Source organism: Anoplopoma fimbria, chromosome 23, assembly GCF_027596085.1.
Source record: "Anoplopoma fimbria isolate UVic2021 breed Golden Eagle Sablefish chromosome 23, Afim_UVic_2022, whole genome shotgun sequence".
Taxonomy (NCBI): Eukaryota; Metazoa; Chordata; class Actinopteri; order Perciformes; family Anoplopomatidae; genus Anoplopoma; species Anoplopoma fimbria.
This window is the reverse complement of record NC_072471.1, coordinates 16,902,296-16,916,696: the sequence shown is the minus strand read 5'-3', so window position 1 is coordinate 16,916,696 and position 14,401 is coordinate 16,902,296. Positions and strand designations below refer to the sequence as shown.

Below are 14,401 nucleotides of genomic sequence, written 5' to 3'. Positions count from 1 at the left end.
GCATCAATTTTAGAGAGCTTATTACTGAAGGAGACTTGCCATGGCAACGGTGGCTACACTTTATTTGGCTCAGAAATCATGAGAAGTGAAAGATGGCTTTTCCATCAAAGCAGAAAGAGATACCGTCTGGAAAGTTTCAGCGATAAAGATTTTCCCATTTAACATGATATCCAATTGGCAGCAGAAATCAAACTCTGAAGCCCTTTATGTAATGTAAAGTATAAGTACAAATCTGTGGTGTATAATCAAAGGACAGTTAACAACTCAAAGCGGTCTTCCTTCATTCTTGTGCGGAATGATCCTCTTGGCTTGATGATCTTGACACAATTCAATGATTTTGCTGTTCAGATTGAATGTAGGATAAGAGGATACTGCACCAAAACAGCAAGTTTAAAGCGATACGTCTTCCCCTTCATTTTGAATGGACCCAGAATTAAGGAAATCTGTCTGTTTTAGATCAATATTTCACTGTAACCTCTGCAGTGCGGCAAGGTATCAAGGAAAGTCACTCTCTACAGCAGGGGTAAAGAAAACGGGGTACTTTAGCGTCTAAGCATGGCACTTCCATTAAGCTGGAGGACTTGTGAGAAACCAATTGCAAAAAGAATGGTCGAAATCAAAGAGGAAGGGGCCGAGATATCCTGACATAAAAGTCCTTAGCTCAAAAAAATGCTGGATCCTACACTTCCCAAAATGCAACTCAGTCACTTTTCACTTTTGAGCCTCTCTTGCTGTTAAACAAATGTTTCTTTTAAACTCCACACCTGTTGATTGTAACGAAGGCTTCCTGTTATTAATGTACACTCTCCAACCCTGGTGACATCAACAGGGTTATTTTCTCAGAATTCAAAAAGCTCCTCCCAAGCCACCGAACATTCTGGGAGATCATGTGTACAATTAGGGGAACTTCCTTTTAAAAGAAGGCTTTGATTTTTTTTTTTTTTTTTTTTTATACTAATCCTAATATACTATCCTCTTATTGGACCTAAAGCACAATTCTGTTCTTTGCTAATGTAGTGCACGACTTCCTCGTGGTAATCAAAAACCTTATCTCATTCATCTTCTCTCGTCATGGTCAGAGACTCTACTGAACGTTCCAACATGCAGTTTGCCAAATCATGCTGACCTCAAGACGAACCATGATTCAATCTAATTGTCGACAACAAGAGTACAGCTTTTTTTCCACTCGCTAATTAGCTTTATAAAAAGGGCCCATTTGCAACCTCCAAATCAATTTCCCTCGCAGTTAGTCCCTGGCTACCGAGGAAGCAAGAGCAAACAACACGTCGGAGGGTGCTCGGTCTAAATGACAGGGTGGGTCCACAGTATAAAAAAAGCAATCGCACAAGTGTACGACAAAATTATATTACTTTGGGATTAAGTAAATTTGTGGGTTATCACAGTAGTTTATGGGGGTATTAAAAACCAGCACAGCTGAGCCCAAGCTTGATCATTTCAATCTCCAGTCCTCGTTCCTGTCCTTCAAACCTGTTTATTATGCAGCTTGTCAGAGTATCGCACAAACAAACGTAACAACACCAGAGATAAAGCGGCCCAATCCACATTAAAAGGGTTGTACTTTATATCCTGTCTGCACACAGGAGGCTTGACGACATGAGAACCCATTATCTCTTGGAGAGGGTGATATTTCAAACAGGATGTGTCTGGATGAGAGTGGGGGCATTAGGCAGGTTGCATTACCATGGCTGCTGTTTTGTGTTGGTGTTCTAAATATAATCCACTGGGGCTGAGATTATGAGCACTCCCAGATGCCTGGGCTTGTTCTTTGGCCTTGGTAAAGACTGCAGGCAATGACCCATCTTTTGATCTTTAAAAGATGGCTTACGAGAGTCAGGCTGCAATGTTTTGCAAAGAAAAGGATACCAGGAAACAAAATCCAGGCGTCAAATGTATTAAACCTATGGTTCTAAAAAGTGAAACCAATGCGCAAGTGTCTTAAATTTGCATTCTCTCTACTGGCCAGCAGAAGGTAACTGCTGTGGTTGCAAAAAAAAAAAAAAAAAGTCAGATTGTATAGAAGTCTATGAGAAAATGACTCTACTCATCACTTGATTTATTCCCTCAGTAATAATTGTAAACATGAGTTTATGGTCTCAATCTGTAGTTTCAAGTCTTCTTCAATACAGCATGATGTTCATTTAGTAAATTATGGTCCTATTTAGAGTCAAATAGACCATAAAGCAGGGTATGCTTTAGGGCTGGTCTACCTTGTGATTGACAGGTTACCAAAGCCGTATACGTCACATATAAGTCCAAATATGGTCACTTACGTTCACTAGTTAAAAAAGCCAAGACGGCCACGGCCAAAATGGCGAACTCCAGGATTCAAAATTGCAGTCCGAAAACCAACCAAGTGGAGTCGCCACATCTACCTCCACTTCTTTTATACAGCCTATGAATATACCTTGATACCATTGGTGAACTCTAATACTCTTTTATAAAAGCCCAAAAAAGAGTGTTGTTTCCATCAGATAAACTCAACAGAAACTGCTCTTCTCAGAGTCTTATTATTCTCTTGATGCACTGTGATACAGGAGAATGCTCTGTGTTGGTTCTATCTAATCTCAGTGCTGCTTTGGACACGTTGGACCATTGTACAGAGGTTGAGAGGTTCAGGCAGTGGCTGAGCCACTCTGTATCAGCCTTGAAGCAGTTCTCCTCTTACCGTTGGGGATGGGAGTCTTTCATAACTATTAACCCGACGGCAGATGGTTTATAGCATTGTATCTTCACTAGATATGAAAAATGGAAAAGACACCCAGGCCCAATCACAAATGGAAATTATATTACCCGAGACAATTATTTGACAGGCAAGCATAACCACAGAGTAGAGCTTTTGACGCCACACATATTGCCAGCATACAACCAAAAAGGCATCAACAGTTCAACCATTCATGCCAGGCAGTCTTCTATGAGACACAGCAACAATGAGTACAAATACTGGATATGTTAAAGCAACGCAGGAATAGGCAGACTCCACAGTGAAAACGATGTGAGATTGACGTAAAGAGTTATAGAAGAAAAAACAAAATAACAAAACGAAAATGAGTAAGGACACCCCGCATGCACCAGCTGTCTCCTGCAGTCTCTCTTCAAGCCGGCGCCTGTTAGCGGAGCGTTTAAAATGAGGATGAATGGAGCCGAGGAGCTGACTGTGAGGAAAAACAACATGACTCAGAGAATGCCTTGTGGCTCAAGTTATTTGTATTGCTGAGCCGATTGGTGCTAGTTTAAAGGACAGAGAAGGGGGCTTGTGGCCAAAAGGTCACCAGCTTGAATCCCCGGACGCGGAAAGGTCGGAGGAGAGAGACAGTGACGAACAACCTTCCCTCCCTCGACAACCGCTGTGCAGATGCCCTTAGGCAAGTCACTTATCTGACTGGGGTTGTACTAGGTCGCGCAAGTTTGAATTACTGCACCAAAGTGCGGCCGTGTTTTTGTACAGTCAGCATTTCCTGGATTAATAAAAGGTTGAAAAACATTCAGGTGGAACAGAACATCCACCCTGTCAAAGCTCCAGGGGCTGCCAGCTGTCTGACTCCAGGACAAACAGAGGGAAGATCACCAGAGGAGGCCATTTTACAACTGAACACCACATTTATTTAATCCTAGAGGATCTGGGGGATTTCGCTGCACTCTCGTAGAGGTATCGTTGGAACCTTAGTAAAACAAGGCCATCTGAGCCGTCCTCATTCATCAGTTTGCACCGGCCTGTTTTGAAGTGCAGCAGCTGTTTAGTAGTTATCTATGTTGTTCTCCACAAGCAAGATCAAGCACTTCACAGCTATTTCCAAGCAAAATTCTACAAAGAAATGTATATTTATTTTTGATGCGACAGATACAATGTGTTTCCAGTACTGTGTTTGTTCTGACTTTTATGCCTTTTTTCAGCTTAAGTTTTTGGATCGGAGTGAAAATGTCAGTACTTCATTTTGATTGGGGCAATATTATTTTGGGGTGGACACTAAAAGCAGTTAACATCACTTCAACTTCCACAGACACACAAGCAGTTCACCATCTGTGGGGTGGTGTTATGAGCCGTTGCTTAGTGAGCCAGTGATTTTAGTACTTATCCCTCTGGAGGCTAAGGTGACATAAACAACCCCTTTGCTGCGAGTTTTGACAATCCGGCCATTTGTTGTCACCATATCTGGAACCATGAAAGTGAAGCAGCTTAGGCAGGATAAAGCCCCTTCCTTTCTTATCTGTGACTACAGCTGCCGATGACTCAGCAGGTGTGGAAATAACCTGAAGGAAAAGTGGGAATCAGTGTTACTATGAACAAACTGGGCTAAATAGCTTCTTTTTTTTTTCAGATTGAAAACAAACCTAACACCAACATGTTAGAGCAGATGTCTAGAATAATGCTTGATGGCAACACTATGAAGGCTTGCGTTTGTAGAATATATGATTGTGAAGTTGACGGCTCATCTCCTAGCAACGCCGGTCCTAAGATGTCACTCAACAGCTGCCGTGAGAAACTCCCACCCGGAGGATTGAAGCAGTTTCCACAAACATATCCATAACGATTTCATCCATTTTAAATTGTGCCCAATAGCCGCAGTGTCATTATACTTCAAATTTAAGTTTGAATTTAAATACAAATTTTGCAGTTTCTTCTATTTGTGTTTAGCAGTAAGAAATGGTTGCATTGCATTTCTAAAAACAGAACACGTACAGTGGGAGAAAGTTCCCCCCTCGGCTGTGTTCATGGCGGAAATTACCTGACATGAACAATGTGCTTTTTGTTACAGAAACTTCATTGCAACCTCAAGTCTGCATCCATTCTCCGAGACCCAAGTAATAGCAAACACAAATCAGTTCGAACAAGCTTGTAGTATATTGATTAGAATAGCATTAGCATTAGATACTCTCTCAAGTGTCTAATACAAGCTTCTTACAGTCAACAGTACACCTGAAGAGCTCACACAGTGGAGAACTATTTGACACACCTCCGTCACAGCCCGTCAGTCCAAACAAGTACACCTACCTCCACTACTACAGAGATACTAGTAAATCACGAGGTGAAACTACAGGGTCCACTACTGGTCCTTTCCCGGCAAATCATACCGTCTCCACGCCATCATACACCCACCTGGCAGCGAGATGGGCGACAGCTCGTTATAGCCCCCGAAGGAGGCATTGCGGATGAGTTTGCGTCCGTCCGGGTGCGGGGGTCGAAGGGACGCCGTACCGCCGCAGGTGGAGAAACGCCGGCGACCCAGCAGGCCCTCCTCCTTCATCATGGGGCCGACGGGATCTCCCTCGGCGTGCGGGAGGAAGGGAGGGAGGAACTGGGGAGCGCCTAGGAAACCCAAGGGTGGAAGGTCGAGGGGGGTTGGGGAAACAGTCCGATCTGTCCCACGCAGCTAGTGAGCCAAGCGGATAAACCAACCAAAACACACACACAGACACACAATCACACAGAGTAGCTCAGACACAGAACAAGTGCAGTATGCTGCTCTCCTCTACGCTTCCTTCAGCAGACTGCTCCCTTTCTCCCTCGCACACTCACTCACTCTCACTCACTCTCTCTCTCTATCTCTCTCTCTCTCTCGCTCTCTGTGCCGTCTCTGAAAGCAGCAGCCTGTAAGTACTTAATAACAAATAAGCTGAGCCCCTCCTACTCCCTCTCTCCTCTGGAAGGGTAGGAGAGCTGCATCTTGAAAATATTCCCCATGTTCCACATCTCATCTCCCTCTTCTGCTCAATATTTCGCTACATGTTTTTTATTCAAGGACTAAAGATTCAAAGGGAGGCTTTGTCGCCTCCCAACATATTTTGATGGATGAGTCATTGGGTTCTACAATACCCGTAGTCAAATTTTGTTTCTATATTCACTCCTATGGCATCAGTGGATGATAGGGAAAAATACAGCAGGATTTGGCTGATAGAAGTTGTTCTTTTTATGTGCTAAACATGACCATATTGCTTGTCGGAGTCTTAACAGATTTGTTTGGTGCGGAAGAAAATGCAACAAGCAGATGCATAAGCTCAAGCTGCTCCTGCCTTCCATCTGGCAGCTGAAGCAGCCAGGTAGCAGCTAGTGTGGCTGACAGACAGACTGCCCAGCCTGCAGCATCAGTGCTGCCAGCTAAGGGTGGTGACAGCGGATCCACTGGGAATAGAAAAGCAGAGCTGCAAAAACATAATATTTGGATCAAGTTGCCCTCCAAATCCAGTAATTCACATGGAGAGTTTCACCACTGAATGTGTGTTTCTGCTGCCTTTTCAATTTGAAACCACAGGTTTTTTTACATTATATATTTGCCTTTTTAATTCACCTATTGTGTTTGTAACTTTATCAGGCTTGTAGTCTGTAAATGGACCAAGCTTAACGTTTGGCAAACACAGTCTGGCTTGCGTGGTGTAGGTTTACCACTGTGAAATACATACTGGTACATGTAGGCACTGTGGTTTGAGCTCTGTCTGTACAGAGGGATGCTGATTTCTCCATCAATATGAAAGGCTCTAAAGGGGGTTGTTGTGGTAATGGCCTTATAAACCACATAGTGTTAATGAATATCCACGTTAAGAGCTGTGAAATTTCTCTTTAGGACACTGTATGTACATGCTCCCCTTACTAATCATTCTATTCTCTCAGCTTGTAAACTGTGACTGCTCTGCATCAGACTCTGCACACACACACACACACACACACACACACACACACACACACACACACACACACACACACACACACACACACACACACACACACACACACACACACACACACACACACACACACACACACACACACACACACACACACACACACACACAGGCTCTATTGAGGACAGAAGATCACACCAGTGCTCAGTTGACCCTACTATATTCCGCAGACGTAAAACCAATCACTTTCAACCACGGGCCATCTATCGGATCAACAATAGCTACAGGAAAAGTCGATCAATCAAAATTTTCATTCAAATTGAATATCATCACATTCTCTTTACCTCGTCCTTATCCTATTGACCATAATCAGCTTTGACAGCTATGGAGACAGAATTCAGATTGACACCAAGGCTACAGATGCTTTGTGTGTGACCGAGCAGACAGAATTGTTTTGTTGGCAGATATCTGTGAAACACTTAGGACACCAACTCAGACAAATGTTGTCTCAATGGTGCCAACCCACCTGCATTTTCACTGAATAAACGTGGCTCAGACCTGTCGATAAGAAACTGAGCTCTTTTGCATGCTGTAAGTAGCCATGTTATGCCATTTTTGATTCCAAAAAGGGAAAAATTGTTTGTTTGCTGTGATAAAGGCTGTGAAAGATTATTCCTTCTGCAAGGGCACCAGTGGCTACTGTATCTCTGCAGAAATGAATAGCCTTGGCTGGCATTGGGCCTTATCTTTGAAACCCAATCTGCTGTTGATCCTTCAACATTTCATCAGCATTTTCATCTTTCTTTCAGCCGACTTGTGCTGTTCGACGATTTCATTTCAGCATGTTAAAAGACGTATAGCATCATACCGGTACGACACCAAACCATGCTACAAACTGTCCATGGGGACATTCCATCCAAGATAGCTCAGAGAAGTAAACAGTGTGATCCCCTCCAGAACAACTGTCCCAGAGCCAACTGATGAATCTTAAAACTGATAAATCTGCAGCTCCACACTGCCTGACTCCAATGCGCTTTAATTAACAAAGGTAATTAGGATGTTCTGAATGTATAATTCAGATCACAGACCTCATTAACCTGCTTGCAGAGGAATAGCCAATGGCATTTGAGAGGCAGTTGAGAAACATTGGCTAAGTATAGTCATCTTCTGGGTCATTTTTCAAGTCATTTTGAGTCAAGTTGTTATTGAGTACTGATTCTATCAAATCCGACCCCTAACCACATTCACTGACTGAGAAAAAAATGAGGTAATCAAAAGTCAAGCATAACTTTAAACTACGGTAAAAATGTATTCCACTTTTGTCATCCTACAGATACGTTTTTTGTCTTCTGGACTCCTGGCACAAAAAGACCATTTTCTGCACTCTTAAAACTATTTTCAAATTCCATCCAGGCTTCTCTGAAAAGCATTCCTGTCAGGTATGTGCAAAATTGCTTTAGACATAGCTGCAAGTTTACCAGCATTGTTTTTTAAGCCCATTGGCATGACGGATGGAGTTACTTGTGCTCCATGTCTACCTGCTCCAGTGCTTTATGTCTCATGTGTATCAGGTGAGCTGGTGTCAGGTAAAGGGAGTGCTGTCATCAGGCCAGTACAGGGGTGAGTAAGGATCTACAGTTTAGCAACCCTGTAGATCAGTAGCCCAACACAGGCATTGATTCTCACTGAAAAGGCCAAAGTTATTGCTAGATTTTCCTCCTCAAGGATTTCCTGATTTCACAGTGCTGTGCCCATTTTTATTAGCCATGCTAATGGTTGGTCCACCACTTTGGCCTGTTCACTAAATATCTCAGAAACAATTTGATGGATTGCAATTCATTTAATACAGATCTCTGTGGTGTCCAGAAGATGAGTCCTAGTGATTTACTCACCTTTTTCTCTAGTGCCACCATGAGTTTGTGGTTTTGATTCAATTGTCTAGACATCTATTGGATGGTTTTCCCACAAAATTTGGTACCCACATTCATGCCATCCTCAGGATGAATTGCAATAACTGTGGTAATCCTCTGACTTTTCATCAGGTCAAAATCTTAATCTGTCCAATAGAACCGGACCGAATACCTCTAACACTAATGACATTCCCATCAGCCTCAGCTGTCCTTTGTATTTAGTGCCAACTAGCAAATGTTACAATGCTACCAAGCTAAACTAAGATGGCAAACATCACTATGTTAGCATAATCATTGTATGTATGCTAGCATGCTGATGTAGCTCAAAGCACTGCTGTGCCTATTGCTGCGTTCCAGACAACCCAGAACAAATAACGAGAAATTTGTTAACGACATTTAAAAAAAAAACATGACACAGTCATGTGACACAGTAACCCACAATCTGCAATCCATCCGATACCATGGAACGCAAGTGATAAATACACTGCAGACGGTGGGTCACATGCAGACAAACACATCTTACATAAATGCGATAGAGGAACCCTGTAAGTCTGGGATTAGCTTCCCAACAAAGAGGCTTTTTGAACACCAGCCTACAGGTATCTCCTCCTGTAGTAATCTCCTCCCTCTCTCACTGTAAGAAACAGACAGGCACTTTGAAGAACAGAAGGATCAAGGGCCTTGTTCCTGTCCACATTTTGTCAGTAAAAGCCATTTCACCTTGGTGTGATCTTTGTTCTATCCTCACGAGAGCCATTTCACATAGACAATGCACACATACAATACAGAAAATCATCACAGGAAGGGGGATTCCATGTGAGCCGGTAGAACTAGGACACTAAAAAGCACTACCGTGGCAATTGGCACTACTGCACACTGTACCTTGCTTTCCTTCAGGCTAAAACGTAGAGATAAAGTGTCCCAAGGTCAAGTGTTGACAGGATCCCAATCGCCCAAATCATGCTAGGATCCCCTCCTGCTTCAGATCCAGGTCGAGTCAGTCCAGGCAAACCTTCCGCCGTCAGGGCAGAGCTCAGGCCCCGAGGTCGGGATATTCTCCATCACTACTTCGTCCTGTCCTCCTATACACCCACAAACTCTTCGTTATCTACAGTACATGTCTCTGCTGTCATGCCTTGTGCCTCCTTGCGCTCAGGTCTCCCAGAGTGCTCAGCCACTCATTGGATGAGAGCGCAAGCGGGAGAAAGAACGCCGGATTGGTAGTGGCTGAGGGTGGGGATAAGACCAACCCCCACTGTCGTTAACCCCGACTGACAGGGCATAATCCCTGAGGCTGAGCTTAAATCCATTTTGACCCCACCTGCTCTCTCGCTCTAGCACTGCCTTGCTCTCCACCTCACCTCTCCGATCAACTCACTTCCGTTCAAATATATTATTCATGTGTTTGTTTTTAATTCCCCTTCTCAGTTCCCTTTCTATCTTATCACCTTCACCACGTCATGCTCTCCAGCACAGGTAGACTCTCCCGTTTACCTGGAAAGACGGCGGCCAGTCAGCCTAGGATTGAGGGATCCTAGTCAAACAAACTCCTATTTTTGGTTCCCAGTGAGTCATAATGGAAAAGAAGGGCTCAATGGCAGCCAGACAACCGTTACACACCAGAGTTAGTCTGTGCGTAAGTGATGATGCGACAAACACTCCCCACTCCAGCTCTATTATGAAAGCAGTCTGAATCATTAACTAATAATAGACAACATCGTACTATAAATAACTTTCTATAAGAGTCCGACTGATATTGGATTTTTGAGGGAAATGATTTGATTGGGGGAAAAAATTAAAGATTTGTGACCAATATATGTACTAAGCAGAAATATCAGAACTAGGGATAGGCGATAATTCTATGGCTGTGCCGGACTACAGAAAATCTTAGTCTAATAACATGCATATGGTTTTGTTGACTAATTGATCGGCAGGTTTGCAAAACTGAGTTTCTCCACACAGAATCACACAAAAGCACCACCTTAAATCTTGTTTACCAGAGATGTGTTCATCAGTTTCTTGAACATACAGTGCCTCGCAAACAAATTCACCCCATTGGCATTTTACTTATTTTGTTACATTTCAATTTTGGAATAAAAACAATTTTTATTCAGATTTTATCTAATGAATCTACACAAAATAGTCAAGTGAAGTGAAATGAAAAACAGAAAAACAATAAAAAAAACTGAATGTATGTATGACTATGTATTTGACCCCTTTGCTACGAAGACCCGAAAAGAGATCCGGTGCTACAATTACCTTCAGAAGTGTCAGATGATCTGTCTGATGATCTAACAGAGCACTATTAAATCCATTATTACTAAATGGAAGGAATGAGTCAACACAAAAAAAACCTTCCAAGAGAGGACCAATACTTACGGACCAGGCAATGAGGGCTTTAATCAGAGAGGCAACAAAAAGACAAAAGATGACCCTGAAGGAGCTCCACAGCAGAGATGACCACAACCACAACAATTAAGCCTGTTGACTATGCGTCTCAGTCACAAGTCGTTCAGGTTATTTACCCCCATCGAGTGCATTAACACGCAGACAAATATTAATCTTGCCAGGAATTAAATTTAAAATGTCTGTAAATGTGAAACTGGGTTTAATTTGGTTACGAAACCCAAGTAGTAGAATGTTGTGATTTGCGATGATAACTTCAGTTCCTCCTTGGGAGAGGGCAGAGGGAAAATGTGATTACTGGCCAAACCCGAAGTAAACAAGAGGGTTTTAGAGAGTGATGTACTAGAGTATAAATATAGCACACCGGCCAGTCAGAGGAGGCACTTCACTCACTGTGGTACAATCAAAGGTGATTATGTTACAACAGAACTTATGTTTTCCTCTAGAAATCATGCATGTTGTTTCAGGAGCAGCATCAAGTTAATAAAAGGAGCTGAAAACAAAAAAAATAACGTCATAATCCATATCACACGTTACTCCTACGACCCACTTCACAAATCAGCGCAACAGTCATCATCTTGTGACTCTGGTGTAAAATTAAAAAGTTAAGCATCAGTCGTTTATGACTACAGCCTCAGTAAAAAACAAAAGACAGGATCTTGAAACATTGGTTCAGAAAAACAAATTAGGGCATAGACTATCATCACTTTGACGCAGGACCAAGGGCTAGTAGAAGGGAAATCCGTTGCCATGGATACACATTTTGTGCTGCAGGGAGTTGAGGAAAATAAAATAAAAAGCTTTCATGTTGTTTAAACGACTCGTGCTTCATGGATGCTGTTCTGGTTCGAAGGTGATATTGCTGGACAGAAAATAGCCAAGTCAGCTTGTAGGTCTGCTGCTGCTACATCACCACATGCTCTAAGGATACTAGTTGCCATGGAGTCTTTTTTTCTTTCATTAAACTCATATGAGTCAACTGGACGAAATAGTGTGCAGAAAAGATGCAGGACAGCTGCACAAAGGGGGACTTCAACTACTATGTTTGTGTGAAGTGCATTAAGTCTTTCTCTTTATAAATATAAAAACAACAATGTCAGAAGCTGGGCAGCAGTTAAAAAGAAGAAGCTTTAATAGAAGCTATCGCCAATGATCAATATTGTTGTGTGCACACACACCTATCATAGTGACATGTGATGGAGGGGTCAGACGGTATAATGTTTGTTATATGTTGCATTAGTTTAAAAAAGAGGGCTTTGTATTTCTTCCTGTGTCATGCTCACTCCCTCTTGTGGTTGGACGTAGGCTTACAGCCCTCTTAAAAGAAAAGACACCCTGGGATGTTACCTCAAATCTATTCATGCAAAGGGACAATGCTATAACCAAGTGCTCAGGGTGCATACTATGTGAGCTTTAATGTCCTGAGCTGCAAGTCCCTGGATCGATTCCCGGCTGGCTGGACCGTTTGCTGCATGTCACACCTCTACTCTCTTTCCTCAGATTTCATGTCTCTCTCTCCACTATCAACTTTGAGCTGTGACCAATGAAAAAGCCAACAAATTAGCAGTTTGAGATTTGAAAATAGTGTAAGTGCAACTCAGCAACATCCCTTTATACATCCTGTAACATTCACAGGTAACCTGGGATACTGGCAGAATATGAAACTGATTAGATGCACTCTTATCTGGATCAAAACTACAAGACACATCAAGCCCAGCACTGTTAATGAAATCTTCTTGGTTGGAAAAGATAAAAAAAAAAAGCTTGCTTTGCCCATCCCTGGATGTTTTTGTTTTAATTTCCCATTTTTGCCCTGCAGTAATAAAAACAATAACCCCAGATATGATTCTTTGAACAAAACAGATAATGAGAAAATGTCCATCAAAATCTTGCAGTTCACTAACCGCAGCAGAGAATCCACAAGAGGGCGCTGCAACACAAGAACAAGGTCCAAGCAGTGTGATGAGGGGTGATGTAAGACCCTGGCTGGATCTACCCCTGAGCCTATTTCTCGACGGCTCTGCATCCTCTTTTTGATCTGCTCCTAATCTGAGGCCCAGTAGTATGATTCTCATCAGACCGCAGTGAGCTGTCAATTAAATCAAATGAGACAATTCTAAACCATACAGACAGATTCTGATGATCTCTTGGAATGACAGAGCTCCAAGGTTGTTGGCAACGGGCTCTTATAGGGCAACAATAAGAGTGTGATGATCATGAGGCTAACCTGGTCTGGAGTTTACCACAAGTATACCTGCTGAGTCCCGAGTTGTTTTGGCTTATAGGTCATACACAGCAGCTATGATGATCCTTTGTGATCTACTACATGTAAAACATTCGCTACCACAGAATTACAAACGCAGCAAAAAAAGACCATCGTTTGATGGGATCCCATTTTACCACGACGACACACACAGAATCACGAGGTGAAAACGATAAAGAGAGGATATAAACCTGATCACCGTGCAGGTTTGTGGCTGTTCATCAGTAGACAGACTCATCAAGAGAGCATGAGTCACTGTTTCTCTATCAGGGGTGTCTGGGAAAGGTACAGGCTAAACATAACACTGACAGCTACAAATGTAAAATGTCATGTCCCAAGCCATATTCATGTGTTTTATCAGGGCATTTGCTGCAAAGGACCTGGACTTCGGCCTTTAGGGTCATCACATAGAACAAGCATCAACAGTAAATGTGAAGGGGTTTGTAAAAATCTGAACATTGGAGATCCCATGAAAATCTGTCACGTGAGGAAGACATCACAGATAAGGGAGGGATTACTCTCTCTGAACCGCTGGTAGACCTTTAAAGCAACAAAACCGCCAACTGACATGGATTAAGCAAGTGTATGTTTTACAACATCTGAGCTTAGCTTTTCATTTAAAGGAGGACAAAAATGGTATAGATAGATATCTTTATTTTCGTGTCATGCACAAAACGTGCCCAACCCTCATGGGTTTACAAGACACCAATAATGCAGATGCACTTACTTATTGTATATTTCTAATAGTTTAACTTCTGTATTAAATGTATGCAGGAAGTGTTGGATTCATTTAACGGGGGAAGAAATGCAAAGTAGAGACCATGGATATTATTTTGTGAGTTAGAAAAGTATTTCTGTGTCTAAGCAAAACTAAGAATGTCAGAGGGTTGAGTATGGTTATCTAAGTTATAAGTATGTAAAAAAATTGCTGTGGAAATTAATATTGTGCTCAATATACCATGATGACAGGTAAACAGGACAGGAAAACGAAGATAATTCTTACTGTAATATGGTATGATATACTGACAAATCAGGTAAAAAGAAATACAGGTCTGCCTGTATTAATAAATAAGTGATAGTTTTCTTTAAACTCTACTATATATATATACGAAGTAAATAAAGACCCTGGCCACTTTTATTGTAGCATTTACAGTAGCTGTTTTCGTCATAAGCTCTGAAATAAGCT

General features: G+C 42.2%; 1 protein-coding gene across 6 annotated transcripts in view; it reads right to left on the bottom strand.

Annotated features, from left to right (window-relative positions):
• The window catches only part of osbpl8 (oxysterol binding protein-like 8), an 81,526-nt gene that overhangs the window by 24,273 nt on the left and 42,852 nt on the right, over positions 1–14,401 (bottom strand). The window lies entirely within an intron of this gene.